General features: G+C 38.4%; 1 protein-coding gene across 3 annotated transcripts in view; it reads left to right on the forward strand.

Moving 5' to 3' along the window:
- The first annotated feature begins 14,527 nt into the window (after nucleotides 1-14,527).
- The window catches only part of phf24 (PHD finger protein 24), a 38,385-nt gene continuing 29,087 nt past the window's right edge, over nucleotides 14,528-23,825 (forward strand). For all 3 annotated transcript variants that reach the window (XR_014537869.1, XM_083568800.1, XM_083568801.1), the window contains exon 1: nucleotides 14,528-15,024. The gene's annotated coding sequence lies outside the window, so the exon portion shown is untranslated. The remainder of the gene's footprint in view (nucleotides 15,025-23,825) is intronic.

Here is a 23,825-nt window from a genome sequence, read left to right on the forward strand (position 1 = left end):
ATACACAATGCAGCTCCTTCTGTCCTTCTCTATACTTCTCCATCAACATCCTCAAAGCAAATAAGGCATCTGTGGTGCTCTTCCTCGGCATGAAACCATACTGTTGCTCACAGATGGTCACCTCTTCTCTCAGCCTGGCTTCCACTACTCTTTCCCATAACTTCATGGTGTGACTGATCAACTTAATTCCCCTGTAGTTACTGCAGGTTTGCACATCTCCCTTATGCTTAAAGATCGGTACCAGCACACTCCTTCTCCATTCCTCAGGCATCCTCTCCCCTTCCAGAATCCTGTTAAACAATCTGGTTAAAAACTCCACTGCCATCTCTCCTAAACATCTCCACGCTTCTACCGGTATGTCATCTGGTCCAACCGACTTTCCATTCTTCATCCTCTTAATCGCTGCTCTCACTTCCTCCTTACTAATCCTATCTACATCCTGCTTCACCAACTCCACATCCTCCAACCTTCTCTCTCTCTGATTTTCCTCATTCATCAGCTGCTTAAAATACTCCCTCCATCTTCTCAACACACTCTCCTCACTAGTCAACACATTTCCCTCTCCATCCTTTATTGCTCTAACTTGCAGTACATCCTTCCCAGCTCGGTCCCTCTGCTTGGCCAATCGGTATAAATCCTTTTCTCCTTCCTTAGTGTCCAACCTCTTATACAGTTCCTCATATGCCTTTTCCTTGGCTTTCGCCACATCCCTTTTAACCTGCTGCCGCATCTCCTTGTACTCCTGCCTACTTTTCTCATCACTCTGTCGATCCCACTTTTGTTTTGCCAATCTCTTTCCCCTAATGCTCTCCTGCACTTCCTCATTCCACCACCACGTCTCCTTGTCTTGCTTTCTATTTCCAGATGTCACACCAAGTACTTTTCTAGCTGCCTCCCTCATCACTCCTGCAGTAGTTGCCCAATCATCCGGCACCTCTTCACCACCACCAAGCCCCTGTCTGACCTCTTCCCTGAACCTCACACTACACTCTTCCTCCTTCAGTTTCCACCATCTTATTCTTCTTTCAAACCTTACTTTCCTCCTCTTCTTCTTCGCCTCCAAAACCATCCTACAGACCACCATTCGATGCTGTCTAGCTACACTGTCCCCCGCCAACACCTTACAGTCTCCAATCTCCTTCAGGTTGCATCTCCTACACAGAAGATAATCCACCTGTGTGCACCTTCCTCCACTCTTATACGTCACCCTATGATCCTCCTTCTTCTTAAAATACGTGTTCACCACTGCCATTTCCATCCTTTTAGCAAAATCTACCACCATCTGCCCTTCCACATTCCTCTCCTTAAAACCATACCTACCCATCACCTCCTCATCACCTCTGTTCCCTTCACCTACATGCCCATTAAAGTCTGCCCCAATCACCAATCGTTCTTTCCTAGGTACACCATCTACCACTTCATCTAATTCACTCCAGAATCTTTCCTTCTCCTCCATCTCACAGCCAACTTGTGGAGCATAGGCACTGATGACATTTATCATCATCCCTTCAACTTCCACCTTCACGATCATCACCCTATCAGAAACTCTCTTCACCTCCACTACACTCTTACTGTACTCTTCCTTCAGAATCACCCCTACACCATTTCTCTTCCCATCCACACCATGATAAAACAGTTTAAACCCACCTCCAATGTTCCTGGCCTTACTCCCTTTCCACTTGGTCTCCTGAACACACAACACATCTACCTTTCTCCTCTCCATCATATCAGCTATCTCTCTCCCTTTACCCGTCATAGTACCAACATTTAAAGTACCAACCCGAACCTCTACTCTCCTACACTGCTCCTTTTCCTGCCGTCTCTGTAGACGCCTTCCTCCTCTCCTTCTCCTCCTTCGGCCAACAGTAGCCCAATTTCCACCGGTACCCTGTCGGCTAACGATACCTGTGGCGGTCGTTGTTAACCCGGGCCTCGACCGATCCGGTATGAAATTCTCATTTGTGATCCGCATATTTGATTTGGCACATGTTTTACGCTGGATGCCCTTCCTAACGCAACCCTCCCCATTTACCCGGGCTTGGGACCGGCACTAAGAGTACACTGGCTTGTGCCCCCCTAATGGCTGGGTTACAACAATACGCGTATACAAAAGGGAAAAGAAAGTGGTACTTTTGTAGTTAAGATCAGGACTCCTGATCAGATAGGCATGAGTTAGAATCCCAGCACCACCAAACTGCTGGGCCCTTGAGCAAGGCCTTAACCCTTACCTGCTTCATTGTACAAAAATACAAAAAGTAAATAGTTCATTGCTCAGGATAAGGGGTTCTGCCAAATCCTATAAATGTAAGATTTATTTCTAGCCATTAATAAGATTTTTTTAATGTATTTTATTGCATTAAATGAAACACTTTCTGTAAGATTGGTTATCGTGTAACTGCAAGTCCCATATTGTTTTATTCATAAAAACTAATGTCCTCTGACCACAACGTAATGTGTGCACAAAATCTTTACACACTCACTGCAGAACAACCCCGTCCTGCCCCACTCTACCGTGTTTTATTCGATTGTCTGCAATCTCTGAATATGTTGCTCTTGTTTGTATCATATTATTTATCAATAATGCTTATTTACATTTACATTATTTTGGCAGACGCCCTTATCCTTATCCAGCTAATGGAGTTAAAGGCCTTTCTATGGGGCCCAGAAGTGACAGATTGGTGTGGTTGGGATTTAAATTCAACCTGATCTTCAGATGCCTTAACCACTAAACAACCACCCCTATATGGCCCCAAAGTGGATTGAAAAGAAAAAACAATAATATTAATAAAAAAAGAAAAGACCACCAATGAAATTTCTTTTTACTCCCAGATTAAAATTGGATGTTAGATTGGAAATCTTGTGCACCTCAGGGAATTGATCACTGCTATTACTACTAGAACAAAGAAAAAAAACTATAAATGACTTCTGTCTTATGTGAACATACACTATATAGAAAATATTGGGACACCTGACCTTTCCTGCCATATGTGGTTCTTCTCCAAACTCTTACCTCAAAGTTGGAGGCACGTCTTTGGATGCGGTATAATACAATTTTGTGTTTAATTCCAACATGGCAATGCCCCCGTGCACAAAGCCAGTTATGGTTTACATGGTTTGGAGAGGAAGATCTCCTGTTTTAGAGCTCTGATATCATCCCTTTTGGATGAATGTGAACACTGACTAAACCCCAGGCCATCTCACCTTCTCACCTTCTCACCTACATGAGTACCTGACTTTACTAACAGCTCTTGTGGCTGATGAACACAAATGTCCATAAGCACCCTCCAAAATCTAGAACATTTTCTCAGTAGAGTTTAGGGAATAATAAGAGCACTTTGGGACCATATTTATGACCAGATGTCTGCAAACGTTTGACAATATAGTGTAGAATAAAGGCTGCACAGAGAGGCTTGATTGGGATTGGATTCTCTAAGCGATTTTAGAACCAATTATTGGCCCAATTCATTTCTAAGCTTGTTATTGTCTTCAACCAAACCTATAATTTGTTACCCTGAGTGCGTTCAGCAGCCTATAATCAACGTTTTATAACTCAATTTTTTCCCTGACATACGCTGAGAACAGTAGCGACACGCTGCTCTGGTTGCTAGTTCAATAACTACACCCCAATATCTGACATGTTTAATTAAACAAGTTGCTCGCTCCGGTGCCAGTGCTGCCTCGCGCTTTAACACTTAATGGATGTCTGCGGTTCCAGGCTGGCAGAATTATTTCTGGAGGATAAGTGTCCTCTTAATCAATCATGAGAAAGCCTAAAGCCTCCTCATATATATATTTCACTCTGGTTCTTGCTGATATGTTGGGTTTGGTACTCTGCTTTGACGGACGTTATCGAAAAGCAGATGGATGAGGGTGTGTATCCTTGCATAGGGTCCATAAACAAGCTCAACACCTAGGGTGTGTAAATGAAACACATCAACAAGCGATCCAGGAGAGACTGCTTTAGCTTTGGGGTGCTGTGTTTACTCTGGTCCTCATACACAAAAGGCTGAATCGAATGGGATCCTGTTGAAAATAAGGTTATTGTGTTTGTATTAGAAAAGCAGTTACTTTAGTAGTAACACAATCTCATTGCCTGAATTTGAATTTAAACACAAAGTAGGCATGTTAGGGGTTTTTATTTTGTTTTACATTAGTAACTTTACTATCAGGTCCCTACTAACTGAACTATATGGAATGGTGTGTGATTTCTGGCGTCAACAGTTCCTCGACCTCAGCTACATCACTTAAGTTTTTCATCAATTTTAGCGAGATCTTAAATTTAGATTAAAGATCCTTCATGCTTGTACCTGCCTCTGATATCTTCTAACGTACGCTATTTCGTTTCCCAAAATAGGAAAAAAGTTGCTTAATCAGCAACTCTGACTAAGACTAATTTTTATAATATTGAATAAATATTATTCAGAAAACACTTATTATTCTAGTATTTGTAAATATAATGGAGTAAAGAAATCTGTATGTTAGAGAAGGTCTGTGTAACTCCACTGTAATCACAGACACATTACAGATCTAACCTCCTTTAAAAGACAGAATATACAGAGTGATGAGTGAGAGCTGTCCGTGTCCAGGATATTACGCCTCTGCGGCCTCGAATCTCGGAGCGCTCGGGATGGAGAAGAAATGTAAATAAGGACTGATTGGAGTCTCAATCAGATTTCAGCATCCTCGACTTTAACGCAATTATCCGCTCGTTCTATTATGTTTGATCTGAGAAGATTTGTCTTTTCGTTTGAAATGGCGTGGTTGTGATGTATAATAAAAACATTTCGCTGGAAAAAAAACGGAAACACAAACACACAAAAACGTTTGCTTGGAGAGTGACATTTGTCAGTTCACATGCTTTTAATGGAAAAAAAGGAAGGTGCCTGTCTGTCTGTCTGTCTGTCTGTCTGTCTGTCTGTCTGTCTGTCTGTCTGTCTGTCTGTCTGTCTGTCTGTCTATCTATCTATCTATCTATCTATCTATCTATCTATCTATCTATCTATCTATCTATCTATCTATCTATCTATCTATCTATCCATCTATCGATACACAATAAGCTTGACTGGTACATGCTATTTTAACATCTCATTCCACATTTAGTCTCCATTCACTGTTATAATAACCTCCACTCTTCTGGGAAGATGTTCCAATAGATTTTGGAGTTTGTGGAGATTTGTGCTCATTCAGCCACAAGGGTATTAGTAAAACCAGCTACTGATGTTGTGTGAGGGTGCAGTCAGTGTGCTTTGTGCACAGCAGCATTGTCATGGTCAGGTTTTAGTCTCTGTACCTGAAGGAAAAATGTCATGCTCCCCATCCAGTCCTATTTTGTGGTACCAGTTTGGGGAAGAACGACATATAACTGAAAAATGTTAGGTGTCCCAATACTTTTGTCCATACAGTGTTTTAACTGTGACTGTGAAATCAAATGCTGGTAGTATTTAAGGGACATTATGCAACATGCCTGATGTTCTAATTGGAACATTAACTGGATATAACATGCACCATTGGAGAAAAAACTTTCATCTAACTTTATCTCTGTTGAAGGAAGAAAGAAAGAAAGAAAGAAAGAAAGAAAGAAAGAAAGAAAGAAAGAAAGAAAGAAAGAAAGAAAGAAAAAAAGAAAGAAGACACACAAATGCCAAAAAAACAACAACAACAAAAAACAAAGAGAGACAAAAAGAAAGAGAGAAAGAAAGAAAGAAAGAAAGAAAGAAAGAAAGAAAGAAAGAAAGAAAGAAAGAAAGAAAGAAAGTAAGAAAGAAAGAAAGAAAGAAAGAAAGAAAGAGACAGGCAAATGCCAAAAAGTAAAAAAAAAAAAAAACTGACAGAAAGATAGAAATACAATAAGAAGAAAAGTAAAAAAGAAAAAAAGAAAGAAGACACACAAATGCCAAAAAAACAACAACAACATAAAACAAAGAGAGACAAAAAGAAAGAGAGAAAGAAAGAAAGAAAGAAAGAAAGAAAGAAAGAAAGAAAGAAAGAAAGAAAGAAAGAAAGAAAGAAAGAAAGAAAGCAGAAAAGAAAGAAAGAAAGAAAGAAAGAAAGAAAGAAAGAAAGAAAGAAATCAAGAAAGAAAGAAAGAAAGAAAACAAGAAAACAAGAAAGAAAGAAAGAAAGAAAGCAAGAAAGAAAGAAAGAAAGAAAGAAAGAAAGAAAGAAAGAAAGAAAGAAAGAAAGAAAGAAAGAAAGAAAGAAAGAAAGAAGAAAGAACGAAAGCAAGAAAGAAAGCAAGAAAGAAAGCAAGAAAGAAAGAAAGAAAGAAAGACATGCAAAGTTACATACGGGACGTAATTTTGTTTGTATGTTTTAAAGCAGTGAAACTTTGCAGCTTTAATCTTTTTGCCAATGAGCTCAAATCAGATGGAGGCGGTTGCTAGGCAACACTTTTTGCATCACAGCTATAATTGTATCTATTTATTTTTTCTCCCTTCTCAGTAGGTGATTTGCATTACTCCTCTGTTTGGCTCACATCCAGGCACTGAGATAGCGCTCGGTCTCCTCTCGCGTCTCCGTAATCAACAGTTAGAGTGCAGATTAAATGACGTATTACAGGCTGGAAAAAATGTGGGATCTGAATAATCTCTTCTTAAACACAGCAGATATAAAACATTAAATGAATAAAATCAACCAAAATAAACATATTATATTAGTCTTAGATATTTTTGTTTCTGCACTGATATTAGTGGGTTCTTCTTGCCTGAATAGACACATGCTCGTCTCAAACATCTTTACTGATTTGTTTATGTGGTTTCTAATGCGATATGACAAGACCAGACAATGTCAACAAGCTAAAATCAGCTAGAGTTTATTCTCCAAGGAGGTGGCAACCAAGCTTTCAAAGGTGGGCCCTTGAGCCAGGCCCTTAACCCTCATTTGTTTAGACTTATAAATGAAATAATTGTAAGGAGCTCTGGATAAAGGTAAAGACGCTTTATACGTGTCACATATATCTTTACAGCATCGTCAAAATCTTTCTACACGTCAGAAAGAAAGAAAGAATGAAAGAAAGAAAGAAAGAAAGAAAGAAAGACATGCAGTGTGGAAATTCAGTGTGTGACTGTATGTTTAAAAGAAAGAAACTGAACTGACTCATCACAAACTGATACAAAAACCCTTTAACATGTGACTTAATTTACAGAACCTATTCTATAGCGCATAAAAAAAGCTGTCTTTACTGGGAAGAGTCGAATTGGCTGGATTCGACCGGTCAGTGGGTGGGGCAAGCGGCAATTGAAACTCTATAAACATTAACACGTCATTTAACATTAAGGCTCATCGGACCTCTTGGAACGACGCTAATTTGCTTAAAGGAGCGTCTATACGATGGCTAATCCGATTAGAAAACCCAATGAGCATGTGCAATAACAGCGTATGTGAAGAGCAAAAGCTCAAATGCGAATTCTATTGCGCCTCCTGATGCCATGTGCTGAATAATTGCTAGAGAAGAAGAGTGTAGAGAGTGTAGGCACTGAAAAACATGTGACTGTCAAATTAATTCAAGCTCATTGAAATCCGAAAATGTAATCGACAAGAACACAAAAAACACTGGTGGAAAGTAAAAAAGTTAATGTAATTCGTTTCTGTACTTAAGTAGCTTTTTTACGTATCTGTAGTTTACTGGAGTGTTTCCATTTGGGGAGACTTTTACAGTAACTTCACTACATTTTAGAGTCAAATATCTCTTTTTAGGGGGAGTGGTGGCTCCAGCGGTTAAGGCGCTGGGTTGCCAATCGGAAGGTCTGGGGTTCAAGCCCCAGTATCGCCAAGCTGCCACTCTTGGGCCCTTGAGCAAGGCCCTTAACCCTCTATGCTCCGGGTGTCCCTTACGAGGGAAATATCAAGGTCCGTGACGCCGGAGTGACGTGGGGCCGCCTTCCCGTGGGCTCACCACCTGCAGGAGGGACCGTAAGGGACGGTGCTGTGAGGATTTGGCAGCAGTCGATGGCGGGGGCCTGCTTAGACTGCTGCCCCCGCGACCCGAATTACGGATAAGCGGGAGAAAATGAATGAATATCTCTTTTTACTCAACTACATTTTGCTAAATCACTCATTCCTTTTTATTTATGAGGATAAAAACTTCAAAACTTTCAAAACTTCAAACACGCAGCAAGTCACCATCCACGGTCTGTTTTCAACTTGTTCTGATTGGCGATTGGTGTATCTACTGATCAACAACATACAGTTCAACATCAGTTCAACATCAAGCAGAACATTTAGAGAGAAATAAATGATGGAAGAAACTCCTGACTCGAACTCGCCACAACATCTCATTTGTTTGATTTTTTTGAAGTGGTTGAAAAGAAGATTTTGGGCTCGTGATATTCTTAAAAAACAGTGTTTGACTCATTTATATCATTCTATTAAAAGATCATTGTGTTGGGAGTAACACTAGTCTTTTCACTAGTCTTGTGAGAGAAATGATAATAGGAACATTATAGCCATAATAAATCTTAGCACTTTGGATACTTAAGTACATTTGGGGGCAAATACTTTTGCACTTTTACTCAAGTAAATGTTTGAAAGGAGCACTTTTACTTTTATTGAAGTCACATTTTACCTACTTCAACTCAAGTACATGTTTTGTGAAAATGTATTAGTTATAGTCATTGTTAATAAAGTTCCTTTTGCCTGGTGGCCATGTCTGGCATTTTCACACAAAACCCCTGCACACAGGTCAAGTAGGGTCTGATTCTAATGGTGTACAAAAAGGTGCATAAATATATGAATTAAAATCAGCAGGTGAAAACGTTCTGACAGTACCCATCATGACCAAATACACACTCATCTTCTACAACAGCTAGAGCAAAGAAAAGGGAAAGAAATGGCAACAGAAAATGGCTGCGAATAATTTGAGCCTATAGCTATACATATCTTTGGAGGAGTGGATCAGTTTCCCGTTGTCCTTGTCATTTAACCGTAGTCTTTTGAATAGAATTGAAATTAGAGAAGAACATATAATAGATGATCGATAAAAAGAAGCCCGAGCACAGCTAAGGGTGCCAGTTGATTTATCTCTAGTGTGAATTCCAGATGTTTCGAGCCATTTCAAATATGAGTTTTACATTGTTAAAAAAAAATTCTTTGTAAATAATAATTAAATCATCTGGATGAATTGAAATGTATGAGATGGTCGTGTTGTCCATTCGGCTCGGTTTCGAAATCGGATCCTGGACATTCTCAGGTCCAAGTAAAAGCAGAAAACTGATCTATTGAAAGCAAATACAACATCTGAAAGAAAATTTCAGAGCAAAAGAAAATGCCAGAAAGCAGGCAGAGAATATTCAACTATTACCAAGAAGGTTGAGCTCATCTTTAAAACAAATGCTTGTAATGATCCACTTCTACAAAATCCCATATCTGGTAAAAGAAGTCAAAGCTCGAATGATCAAATCAGTGAGCTAGTTGTGAAGATAGAATCCCAGTAGCCAGATTGTACCTTTTTGAATGCGTAATAAATCTCCAGGTCATAATCAGGATTTACATGAGGATAGTGGACTGTAATGGTGGAGTTTAATTAGGATTTACATGAAGATGGTGGACTGGAGTTTGCTACTGCAGTCAGAAGTCACTGATTATATGGCTAATTATGATCATAATTGCCTTTGTGACCAAATATAGTCGACAAATCACATTTGATGGCTTCTGCCACCATCTTTGGGGTACCATGGAAACATTAAATTTCATACATGTACAGTAATGGGTTGTACTTTGTGTTTAACGTGGTAATGGGTGAGAAATGGTTGTAGTAATGCAACTGACAGGACATTGGACCCTTGAAATTTACTTCACTTATACACCTGAACAGTTGAGGTTTTACTCAAGGGCCCAGGAGCAGCACATTGGCAGTGCTGGGATTTGAACTCATAACCTTCCAAAAAGAAATCCAATGTCTTATCTAGTGAGCTTCCACTTCCCTAAACAATACCCAATAGACCAGACAAGACAAAACAAGACAATGAAAATTGCATGAGCCTGGTACTTCAGGATGGTGGGTTAAGTGGGAGGAGGGGTATGGAAGGGGTGTGAAAAAGTAGTAGTTGAGTTTGTTAACACCTGGGTGTGTGTTTTTGTATATTATGCTTGAGCTGTGTGGTATAACTCTGATTTTGTGTATTGTCTGTAGGAGATGTATTTGGAAAGCCATTCATCTGTGTATATGGATGACGAATGGTGTCCAAATGAAATAAAATAGGATAGTTATAATTTTAGGACCTTCTTGTTAATAATTAACTTTTTACCAAGATATAGCATTAATGTTATTCTTTCATCTCTGGTTTGTTCGTATGGTTTACTTAGCAATATTTAGCTCTGTAAGAATAACGGTTGCACGCTTTGTAATGTTGAGCCCAAATGTGTCTTTAAATAAGTGTATTGAAGATAAAAAAAGTGGGATGGCATGAGTTTAGATATTTGCGCAGCAATTTGTTTCCAGATGTGCAGTCCATTTCTGGGAGGTATGTACAGTATAAAGTATATCTGGTGTATTTTGTCTGTGTATTTAGGTTTTAAGGTTGTTTTGTATTGTAACAGGCCTAGAGTGGTGATATTGGCTATAAATGTATGTATGCTCTGTAAGATCTTGTCCAGCACTCTTGTCTGAGCAGGATTTTTAAATTTTTTTACATGGTATGGTTTATAGTAAAAAGTCAGATTTTGATATTATTTGATATATTTTGGACCTAGGTTACTTACATGGACTGCAGACTTGATCACGCAGTCTCTGATATCTGTTACCGAGTAAAGCCACAACAAAAAAATCATGAACTTAACGATTTATTAAAAACATTTTGCATTGTAGTGCACTGTGCCTAAGAACGCCCTTGACTGCAATAAAAAAACAATCACAATGATGCACAGCTTCTCGTGGATTATTGCTTTATCCTGCAGAGCCCAATTGGACCTTAAGGACTTCCTTAGGGTAACGGATCTTTCTTTCACATTCAATGTTAGCATAACAGAATTGTTGCCAATTATTGCCAAAGGTTAAACAATATTAGCTTCATTTCCCTCGGAAAGCCACAATGCTGTCAGGTGTATTTGTAAGTGCTTCCTTTAGAAGGTGATTCTAAGTGTTCTCAATTATGATGGTTCTGTCAACAGACACACAACAGAAAATTAAAAAAGGTGCTGAAAATGCCTGAAGCACCTTGAATGTTTTAATGACTGCCTTTGAGATGTAGTTTGGCAGCTTAAAATAAGAAAATGACATTATTACTGTCATTTATTACCTCTTTGGAATGGGAAAGCAGGATATATGGTATCATTCCCTTCAACAAGGCATGTACATTCGAACATCATACATTACAGGCCCTGGCACCAGTAAGGTTGTCCGCTGGATTATAAGTGCTATGCGTCTGGCACTGAGACTCTTCTATTCATCACGGCTCTGGGCAGCAGGCTTGATGGGCTTGCCTCCTCCCCTGGGTTTGGCCAAATGAGCACTAATGGAGGAGGCATTGCTCTGCTGATGGGCCTCTAATGGTGATGGAGGTAGGCCGACTGCACCCTTTTCTATGTTTTCTTTTTAGACAATCCTGAGCTCGACCTCTGTACAGCAACGAACAGTGTTCGTTTCAGTCATAAGGGCTTTTGTTTGGTCAAGCTATTCGCACTCTGCGGCTTTCAGCGGTCAGTCATGCATTATTTATATTCATGATAGAGGACGAAGCAGTAAAAGCAGAATTAAGCGGTAATGAGATCACACTATTCTGGTGAAATGTGTCCTGGCTTGTTAGGTTCAGTAAAAGTAGGGAAATTACACTTTTTTAAGGCAGGTTGCAATCCAACCAGTGTGATTCTGAGGGGTAGCAGCACTTTCTTGTTTCGGGAACAGTACCATGCAGGACAGGTGAGCCCTAAAGAGGGTCGTGTGATCAGATGAGCATTCCATCAACGTACAAATCCACAGCATCTACAGCGAGCGGTGCCGGACCAGAGACAATAAGATAGTGAAGGACCTCAGCTATTCCAACAAAAGACTCTTTTCTCTGTTGCGTTCAAGGAAGCACTTCTGTTCCTTGAAGGCAAACACAGAGAGAATTAGGAGAAGTTTATATAGGAAAACACCTAGACACTTTAACACTGGACTGTTAAACAGTGGACTGGACACTTTAGTTTGACTTTAATATCAGCACATGGACACTTTAGTGACAATCACACTGGAACAGCTTACCAGAAGAGTTGAGGGAATTATAAAAGCAAATTGGGACAAAATGTCGAATGCAATACTCAAAAATCATCTGTCTCTATTATACCCTGTCCTCTACATCTGCTTTTTTTTTTAAATCAACTACCTCATGTCTTCCCCGACCACATCTATAAACCTCCTCCTTGGCCTTCCTCTTTTCCTCCTTCCTGGTGGCTCCATCCTCAGCATTCTCCTACTGATATACCCCATGTCCCTCCTCTGCACATGTCCAAACCATCTCAATCGGGCCTCTCTTTTACCGTGTCTCCAAAACGTCCTACATGCTCTGTCCTTCTAATAAACTCATTTCTAATCCTGTCCATCGTCGTCACTCCCAATGAAAACCTCAACATCTTCAGCTCTGCTACCTCCAGCTCCACCTCCTGTCTTTTAATCAATGCCACTGTCTCTAAACCATACAACATCTTAGGTCTCACCACAGTCCTATAAACTTTCCCTTTCACTCTCACAGATACTCTTCTATCACAAATCACTCCTGCTATCACTTTTCTCCACACACTCCACCCAGCCTGCACCCTTTTCTTCACTTCTCTAAAACACTCTCCATTATTTTGCACTGTTGACCCCAGGTACCTGAACTCCTCCACCTTCTCCACCTCTTCTCCCTGCAACCGCACCACTCCACTGCCTCCCCTCACATTCACACACATGTACTCTGTCTTAATCCTTCTGACTTTCATTCCCCTTCTCTACCTCCACCTCTCCAGGCTCTTCTCAACTTGCTTCCTACTCTCCCCAAAAATAACAATATCATCCACAAACATCATAGTTCACAGAGACTCCTGTCAGACCTCGTCTTTCAACCTGTCCATCACCACTGCAAACAGGAAAGGGCTCAGAGACGATCCTTGCAGTCCAACCTCCACCTTGAACCAATCTGTCGTTTCTACTGCACACTTCACTGCTGACCGATCCGGTATGAAATTCTGATTCGTGAACCGCATATTTGATTTGGCACATGTTTTACGCTGGATGTCCTTCCTAACGCAACCCTCCCAATGGGACCGGCACTAAGAGCGCACTGACTTGTGCAACCCTTTCCCTTCTTATATATTTTTCTAAATTTTTTTTCTTTCTTTCTTTTTTTATTTCATTGTGAACAATTGTGTCTTTTAATTATGGGAATAAATTCATCTATAGCACTTGCCTATGGAATCTTATGACTCATATTTCATGAAGAGTCCTAATTAAAGAACGTTTCAATGTAATTACATTCTGACCCCTGGCTTTTACAGTATCTGTTGCAGCTCTGCTGAGATTTCTTACAGGTAGATTATAAAGATAGCAGTGCTATAAGGTTACACTGGTGTTTTAAAATGGAAGATCATTATATTTAATCCACACCACTGGGTTCCACATCACTGGCGGAACTCAAACAGTTGGGAGTTTTATCCAAATGATATTGTCTAATGAGTCCGTTTTAACTTTACATAACGATGTGCCAGCTTAACTCCATCATCACCAGTGAGGTGTAAAAAAAGAAGACTTATACTCTTCATCAGTGCTCACATCTGAACATGAATAGACTGCAGCAGAGCACAGACACTGAAGAAAAAAATAGTTTTACTGAGGTCGGTCACCTCATCATACTTTTCCTCCTTCACCAAACTTATCATAATCTTTTGTCATTATTATCATTTGTCATCAGCATTTTATTATTGCCATCATCATCATCATCATCATCATCATCATCACTACCATCATCATCATTATCTTTGGCATTATCATTTGTCCCTATTCTTCTCTATCATTCTTCTTTGCCATAATCACCGTTCTTCTCTTTAGTTTCTCCCTCACTCTGGGGTCATCCATGCCATTATCATCATCGCTATCTCTTTCATATTCTTTTGTTTTTTTCTTTTCTTTTTCTTTTTTGATCTATTCTTTGTCATCATCATCATCTTTATCACAATCATTAAGTCACAATCAAAATTTTCTTTTTTCTTCTTCTTTTTATCATTGCTATAATAATTATTAGTGATAATTTACCTAACAATGATCACCACTATCATCATCATCATCATCATCATCATCATCATCATCATTCTTTCTTTCCGTCTTCCTCCTCTTCCTCCTCCTCTCTTTTTTTCAGTGTATTGTTAAATATATATGTATTTTAGCCCGGTTTGTCCACATGTGACTATTATTATATCATTATTAGTAGTAGTAGTAGTAGTAAGTAATTGTTACATTTCACTAATTCCCCTATGCTCTAAAACACCATCAGTCCATCCCAGAATGAACTCAATTAAAGCTGAGTGTGTGTGTGTGTATGTGTGATGATGATGAGGATGATGATGCTCATGTTTACACACACTAAAGAGACAGAACCGAGCTCCACACTCCACGCCTCAGGAAGCCGCTGATTTTTACGTCTTTTGCAACCTCACTCTGATCTTATTGGTCCAGTTCAGCCGGACCAATGAAGAGCCACCGTGTGCAGGATGTTGCCAGTTTTTTTTTCTTCTCCCCCATCAGCAGGATCTTCTGCACTCAGTGACGCTTCAGTGCAGTGCAGCCTCCTTTTCATTCAACTTTTAATCTTGCGTTGCTTTGCATCACCTAAGCAGAGACCTGAAGGACTTCAGCACCGGAGCTGTCCACTTACTACTCACACTCCACCCTGAGCGTCACGATTCACACACGCAGAAAGACACACACACACACACACACACACACACACACACACACACACACACACACACACCCTTTCACACTTGAAGCAGGGAGCACTGACATGCCGGGTTGCAGTGCATGAGAAAGGAGAAGCGACACAAAGTGCAGACAGAGTGCTCCGAGTCTCAACGCGGGTACGTCTCCTTGCTCTTTCCCCTTTTCAACCTGTCGAGCCATTTTTGTTTGCTCTGTTTGTTTATTTGTTTTACATTTATTGCATTGGAGTTTCACTTTTTGTCCTCGCGCAATACCAGGAATCTACTCGCGGTGTGTATTGATTACGACACGCGCGCGCACAGCTGGGGTATTTGGGTCAGGGTGTTTTTGAGTGCGTGCATAGGCTTTAATTGCACCAGAGGCAACAACAAAAGAGGCATTTGAAATATTCCCACCCCGGGTGCACAAATGCGTGCATTTCTGAGGGTTAAAAAGAAAAAGGACAAAAATCTGGGAATTGATTTAATGTAGTACTTGATTTATTTGCATTTGAAATGCACGCGCCCTGCAGCAAGGTTCATTCAATGTCTGTGTGTGTGTGTGTGTGTGTGTGTGTGTGTGTTAGCAGTAAAAATCGCCACTGCGGAGCTGAGTGTTGCTGATCAGCCTCCTTTATAATATTCCTGCGTCGTCTCTGACGTCTTTCAAGAATCACCACGTGTATCCTGTGGATACGCATGCATTTACACTCTCAGAAAGAACATGGTGCCAAATGGTACTTTTTTCCCCTTGGTGTTGAAATGGTACTCTTTCACACTTGCATAAGAGATAAAGATTTAATGGTCGTTCAGTAAGTCAATAAGGTCCAATGATTTATTAATTCATTTGATTTTATTCTATAAAATATACACTAAAGGTCCAAAATATTGTCAGAACAAAAATTATTTCCAGGCTGTTTTTCTTTGCAACTTTCTTCTGAAATGAAGGTAACATTTTCCGATACTTGTTTTGTCTCCACATGATTTATCTTTTACCTGGAAAGATGTGTAGGCGTGTGTGTAGCTTATATTTAAATTTTATTTCGTACAATTCATTTAATGATTTAGGTATTAGACGTTTTCTTGCCATATGTGCGAGAAAATCTTTATTATACCATACAATAAAATTCCTACTCAGTGTACTCTTTCCTGTCACTGAACTGGTAGCATTAAGAGTACTTTATAACCCAGAAAAATTGCATTTATTGTACCTTTAAAGGTGAAAGGAACCTACTAATGTATCTGTATAGGTACATAAATAAGTACCCCCTTGCAGTACCACAAGGGTGTGTGAGTAAAACATACTGCCTGAACTTCATACCAACTTTTCTGAAGCACACTCACAAATGGCTGCTTTTCCTTGCTTTACTGCCTCAATTTCCAAGCCATTAAGGTTTAATTAGTTTGGCTCGAATTTCAAATGAGTGCATTGCAGAGATAATCAGAGATAATCGTACCAAACAGTGCTTTTGTTTGTTGCTGGATGGTTCCCTCAACATGTAGTGTGCATCTTTACCCTGCGAAGGTGCATGTAGTAAAGGTTTAAACCACAAGTGTAATCGGTGAGTCTGTATGCCTATGAACTTATGCAATATTTAAAAGTGAAAAATACATAGAAGAAATATATGAAGGATGTATTTTTGATGGTATCACCCTAGAAACAAAGAAGATTTGGTGCTATACTATATACTATATAATATGCTATACTAGAATATATAGCATCAGCAATAAACTTTCCAGCTAAGTAAAAATTGAGCACTGTAGAAGTCTTGGGTGTTTTACAAGAAAAAGAAAAAAAAGTGTGTTTTTTCAAAGAGACCAAAAACCAACCCGAATCTTTGCTCATTTGCAGTACATTTTAGAATGTGGTAATAATAAAGATGGCATTGTGCTCACTGCAGGACTATAAATCCATGAATCCATGCAAGGGATTATAATAACACTGTGTCACTCAGAGTCTCTCAAAATTACGTGTGTTTTCTCAATTAGTTTCTCCTTTCCATTGTCGCCTCTGGCTTGTTCATTAGAAATCTTAAATCTTTGTGACAATGTTATCAGAAGTGCTGTTCAAACCTGAATGGAAGTTGTTCTCCAAAGGGGCCAATGGTGATTGCAAATTTCAATTACACCCTCAAAGAACTTTCAATTTCGCTGTTGCCGTCATGAACTCAGAGGCATTTAAAGGGAATCGCAAGTAAAATCTTTTAATGACGGTCCGAAAATCAAAAACAGGGAAAAAATAGAATAAAAAAGAACAATTATTGAAAGTAAGAAGAAGAACAGGAAGGTGATTCAAAATTTTAATTTGAATGGGATGAGAAATAAGTGAATTTTCAATGCATGGGTTAATTAGCTGCATGAAGGCACTAAAATGAGTCAAAATAAAACCTTTCATGGACACATAAAATCAGATCTGTATGGTAAAATAATGTTCTTTCTCGAAAGTTTCCAGCAATGGCAGTTAATTCATAAATATGCTTTATGATGCAGTAGGGTTGCCAATTACAACCTTTAGAACCCACTTACAATAAAGTATGAAACAGACGCTAAAAAGTCAAGAGTGTTTCCATAATATAAAAATCACAGCAATCAAATTCATTTAATACACATATAAAAAATATATTTTACACTTTTTTTATCTGTTGGATCAGATTTTATAATTATGCAACATCCAAGTTTCTTTCCATCTCAATCTGTCTCTCCACTCTGTCCTAGAGAGTCTAAGACCAAAAAAAAAAAAAAACATTATTAGGAAAGAAATTTTCCTTGAATTTATCTATTAGCAAAAAAATAAACAAAAGGAATAAGCATCTGCATTGAAAGCTGCAGCTATTGACCTTTACTTTATTATATTAACTGCTTTCAGTGCATGCTTTTTTGAGAGTTTGCTCATTCTTGACCTTTCTTTTGGACTTCTTTCAAATTGCTAATCCTTAAAAATCGCAAAAAACGTCCAAGAGGAAGGTTTTAAAATGGAAGCGCGGTTCCCTGGGACGTCTGTTGGCTCGCCAGTGCTCGTTAGTGTTGGCTCCTTTCCTGTGCCAGTTCGTTTATCCTGTCCTTATCATCATGTCCTCATTTTAGGAGAGACCTGCCCCACCTTTTACGTCTTCAAACGAACTTTCCTTGTTTATATCAGGTATAGGGATATGAGTTTGGTAATTGGTGGGAAGAGAAATATTAGTGGAAGGACTATGAATACTGAATAATGGTGGGTGAAATACGGGGAACAAAATGTTAACTCGATCTGCTGTGTTTCACAACTTCTAAGCACAAGCTGTTCTGTTTTTTGCCTGGCAGAATTCATAATCCCAGCATGGGGGCTCTTTCTCTTGCCGTTCCTTTGATCGCTGTGGGAATTTACATCTAAATTCCTGCATGTCCCTGAAAGAGTCCCACTCATCCAGAGAGCTGCCTGCAAAGAATTGAATCATTACATCTAAATGACGTAAATCTTTATTACTCGTGGCTATTATAGAACAGATGGTTCATAAATATTTACACAAAATGAACGGTATATATTTCATTGAGATGCTGCTTGCCTTTGTCTCGGCTCGTCCATGCCGTTGTTTTTGTTTTGGCCGAGAGGGTCGAGGGACTGTTTGGAATTCTGTGGGTGCATGGGCAGAAGCTAGCCTCAGTGAACTCGTTAGCGAGATTAGTTCCAGGGTTTTCGGTCCGTGTGCTGCAGGGGACTCGAATCAATAGTGAGCAGTTCCCATGAAGAAAATAAAAGCTTTGTAGCTGCCTCATTTACAGAGGCTGTCCCTACAGGAGTGAGGAATGAAAGGAAGAGCTGGTTGGGATTCCAGTCAGTACTGAGCAGCAGGGGAAAAGCAGACCTGCACGAGATTAAAAATGACAATGATGACAGTGTGGGAAAAAAAAAAGCTTTTATATACAAATATATACAGCTAATCATGATTACACATTGGCTAATCTGGTCTTATAAGAAATTCATAAAAATTTATTTAAAAAGTTGCGTCCAAACGCTTCCAATCCAGCAATGAGGCTGGCTTTAGTTTTTTATATGTTTGTAAAAGTAATAGGAAATATTACTAACACTAACACTGCCTCTCATCATTAAATATAACCATATAGACATAAATGGTGTGTAGCTATTTATTTATTAATGATACTATTTATTCTTATTATTAATGCCTATAAAAGCATTTGATGTTTCCATACAACAATAAAACTATTTTGATGCTGCAGTTTCATTTATATTATATTACTGTGCAGACAAAATATATACCCTTGAACAGTAGGTGGCCACACATCCTTCACCGAGACTATCAAGCAAGTTCTTTTAAATGGACTGAGAAATAACTAACAGGAACAGGCAACGGAGGCCACAGCGAGTCACAAGCCGGACGCCACTCCTCGTTCACTGGAAATGCCAAACTTAGAAGTTACATTTCATTCATTTGCAGTAACAGGCACAGAGGCCATGCCTCTATCATTGTAACTAACAGGAACAGAAGCCACACCTCCTTAAGTGGAACTAAGTCTGAGTAATCACGCCTCTCACTACGATGAAAAGAAACCACACCTCCATCTTGGAAACTGATAGATATTGAAACTACACCTTATCTATTGGAGCCAACATTTATGAGCTCAATGTCTCCATGACTGGAGATACAGGAGGCATGTGTCCTTCATTGGAAGTAATAGGCATGTTTGAGATTCCTCTTCGTTTGATCAAACAAGCTCAGAAACCACACCCTCTCTATTGAAACGAACCGTTACCAAACCTATAGTGACAGAAACCACGCCTTCTCCAATGGAATCAATAGCCACGAAACCATCCCTCCTTAGTGGACACTTAGAGGAGCATGGTTCCTAGGTCTAAGTTCCCATTGAGGAAGCATGATTCGTGTGCTTGTGGGTACTTATAGACACAAAAACCACACCTCCTCTATGGGAACTTAGACCTAGGAATCGCACTTCCTCCATGGGATCTTAGACACAGCAACCATATCTTTGCTATGGAAAATTAGACACAGGGCCTGCACTTCCTCCATTGGAACTTAGACACAGGACCTGCATGTCCTCTATGGGAACTTAGAGGAGCATGGTTTCTGTGTCCAAGTTCCCATTAGGGAAGTGTGGTTCTTGTGTTTATGGAAACAAAAAGACACAGGAACCACGCCTCCTCCATGGGAACCTATAGCCATGGGTGACCTGCCTCCATGACTGGATCTAAAAAGCTCTGAGGCCACACCTCCTTCACTGGAACTAACATTCAAAGAGAAGCATCATGACGTCCACTGGAATTTCTGTATCCATAGAAACCACACCTCATCAATGAAAATGAACAGACAAACACCTCCTTTACAGGAAGTAACTGACAAAGGCCACACCCCTCAACTGGAACTAAAAACACAGAGGCCACACCTCCTTGATTAAACTTTACAGACACAATGATGGTGCCTTCTCCTTCGGCACAGACACAGGCACAGAACAGAGAACCTATTTGAACCAGGAAAATAATCATTTAATAGTGTTTATTATAAAATAATAAAATCAAATCAAATAAAAGAGCACATTCCTGGTGCAGTGACTTCTGCATCGATTCAACGAGCCCACAAGCTTTTCTAGCTCGATCATACCATTAAAGAGCAGCGCACTGATTTCCATAATCGAGTGTTCAGGAGAGTTTCTCTTCTTCTATCACATTTCAGCATAAGCCATTATTAAATAATATCTGTTTTTATGGAAAGGAATGTGAGGCCCGTGTTTACCTCGACGTACGAGCGAATGTGCAGCTGATTCACTGAGGAAATAACAGCAGTCACTTATTTTAGGGTTGACTTCAAGGTTGTCATCTCTCTTACTCTCCTCCGCAATGCTTTTTTTAATCTGGAGGCGTTTAAATTTTCAGCGCTCTGGTTGCTCCCAGAGCTGTCTGTCTGACACAGGGGCTTGGGGGAAAATGAATTATGTAGCAGATTTTCTTAAAAAAAATAAAAAATGAACAAAAATGAACATTGCATACATTTAAAAAAAATGTAGGTAATCGGTCAAATCATGCAGGATCTTTGATTGTTTAACTCTGTAATGGATATTGTGTAGCTAAAAAGCTAAAATACGTGGACATGTTTGCCATTAATACATGCCCGTTGTCACTTATCTGCTCCAAATAACATCAAGATATTAATAACCACACATTTTGTTTTTTAATTTTACAATGCTAATCTTCTGAGATTTGCATATGGGAATTGTGGATTATAGACCTTTTTGGTCAGGGATTTCTCTTTGATAATTTGTGGTTAGCATAACTATTTTTGCAGCGAGCATAACTATTTTTGTGGCTAGCATGACCATTTTTGTGGCTAGCATGGCCATTTTTGTGGCTAGCATAACTATTTTTGTGGCTGGCATAACTATTTTTGTGGCTAGCATGACTATGGCTAGCAGGACAATTTTTGTGGCTAGCATGACTTTTTTGTAGCTAGCTTGACTTTTTGTGGCTAGCATAACTATTGTTTTTGCAAGCATGACCATTATTTGTGGCTAGCATGACTATTTTTTTAGAGGCTTTAGCTGACACAGATCAAGAGAAGCGGTAAATCCCTGACATTTTTCAAAATGCATAAATAATATATAATTATTATTTAGAAACAGTTTAAGCTTTCCGTTTCTGTCAATTGTTCAAACATAAAGAAAATTGGCTTAATGCTGAAAAATATTAAATGGCTGTAAATTCCCAAGCCTGTGCAATGCACAGCAATGTGATAGCTGCAAAACTCCATAAAAGGCAAAAGCAAAAAGTGCTAAAAAAGGACAAAATGTCAACCAAAAGGTGACTGGTTTCCTTTTTTTAAATAATGCAGCTAAGCCACTGCAGTGCATCAACAACCAGAGACAGATATTAATCTCCATCTGGCTCCAGAGTGCCATACAAATATAATGGAGACTCAATATGAACCGAGACTCATCCAATTTACTTGTAATCAATTGTCATTAATTTACACTTTTTTTGTATAATGTGATTTTTATGCCTTGTGTAAACGCTCCTAAAATCAATCTGCAAATAAATTGATTCGTATTTAGTTCGATAAATGTGACCCTGCGAAAGCCAGACCCATCCGTCATCATGACCTCCTTCATGCGAAAAACATAAATCTGTGATCAGCTATTTTAAAAACCTTTAAATCCATCTCCGTTTCCAACCACTGAGGAAGCAGTGGTTTGTTTACAAATGTGCGTTATTCAATCCTTCTTATCAGTTTTCCTGATAGCACTGATGGATTCATTGGCAAAAAAAGTTTCCAGTGAAAGAGAAAATAATTCAATTTGCTGTTTAAAATTCATAGCCCAGATTCAGAATGTTCACTTCCATCTGCCAGGGAAGGAAAATGACATGTTGGAATGTTTAGATAGAATTAGGATATTTAGGGTATAATTCCTGATTTTTCAATCCTAGTCAAACAAAACCTCAAACTTTTTTACAGCATATAGGTTTCCTGACAATTCATTAAAAAGCGCAAGTATAACGTGGTAGCTTAGTGGTTAAGTCATTAGACTTCGTATTCTGAAGATCATGAGTTAAAATATCAGTCACATCAAGCTGCCACACCCGGGCCCCTGAGTAGGGCCCTTAACCCCATAGATGCTCAGTTGTATGAATGCGATAAATGTATGTTGCTCTGTATAAAGACATCTGCCAAATGCCATAAATGTAATTGTTAACTATATATACTGTATGTATATATATATATATATATATTTTTTTATATATAATTTTTTTTATCAATTATTTATTTATTTTGAAAATAAAAAACAATTATATATAATTTTATATTATATACATTTTTTAAACTAATAATAATAATACTAATTATATATATATAATTATTATTATTATTATTATTATTATTATTATTATTATTATTATAATTATTATTATTATTCTTTTTATTGAAGTTATTCTAATTTTTTCAGTTTTTTTATATATTTATAATTTATTGATAGTTTTCTTTCATTCTTTATTGATTTGGTTGCTACTTTTGTTGGTCATGTTCCCTTCTTTGGTTTTTTCTTTCTTTTTATTTCAGCATTGTCACTGTTCTTGTCATTGTTGTTCCTGTCATTTTCTCTTCTGTTTTAAATTTGGATTTAGTATTCATTCATAATAATTGTTATTTTTTTCCTAAAATATTTCATTTTACTGTCATTTTCTTTCAGTTTTTACTGTTGTTGGCCGTCTTTATTATTATTAGTTTTTGTAGTTATTTGATGTTACTGTCTGTCAATATTGTTATATCTCGTCTATGTTGGTCTACTGATTGTGAAGTCACTGTTATTGTCATTTTGTACCAATTTGATCTGTTTGTGTTTTATACAGTGCTGTGAAAATTGTTTTTGTCCCCTTCTTGATTTGATTAAATTTTTTTTTATATTTGAAAAACACAAATGATTCAAATCATCAAGCAAATTGTAATATCACAATATAATGATATAACCCGAGTAAAAACAAAATTTAGTTTTAAAATGATGACTTCATTTATTAAGGGAAAAAAGCTGAGTATACTTGACCAGCCACGTGTGAAAAAGTAATTGCCCCCTAAAGCTAATAACTGGTTGTGCCTCTGGTGGCAATCAAGCATCCGTGATAACAGGCAATGAGCCTTTCACAGGAAATCCGCCTGTGGAAGAATTTTGGCCCATTCATCATTTTTAAATCAACCACATTGGAGGGCAAGAATGGCCTGTAAAAATACTTTTTCACAGCAGTGAATGCATATATATATATATATACGTATACAAAATTTACGTAAACAAAATCAAAATACATATATATATATATATATATATATATATATATATATATATATATATATATATATATATATATATATATATTACACCTGACCTTTTCTGCTATATGTGGTTCTTTTCCAAAGCTGGAGGCACTCAATTTTACAGGATGTTTTTAGATGGGCTTTATTAAAATT

Source organism: Silurus aristotelis (genome assembly GCF_946808225.1).
Source record: "Silurus aristotelis genome assembly, chromosome: 18".
NCBI lineage: Eukaryota > Metazoa > Chordata > Actinopteri > Siluriformes > Siluridae > Silurus > Silurus aristotelis.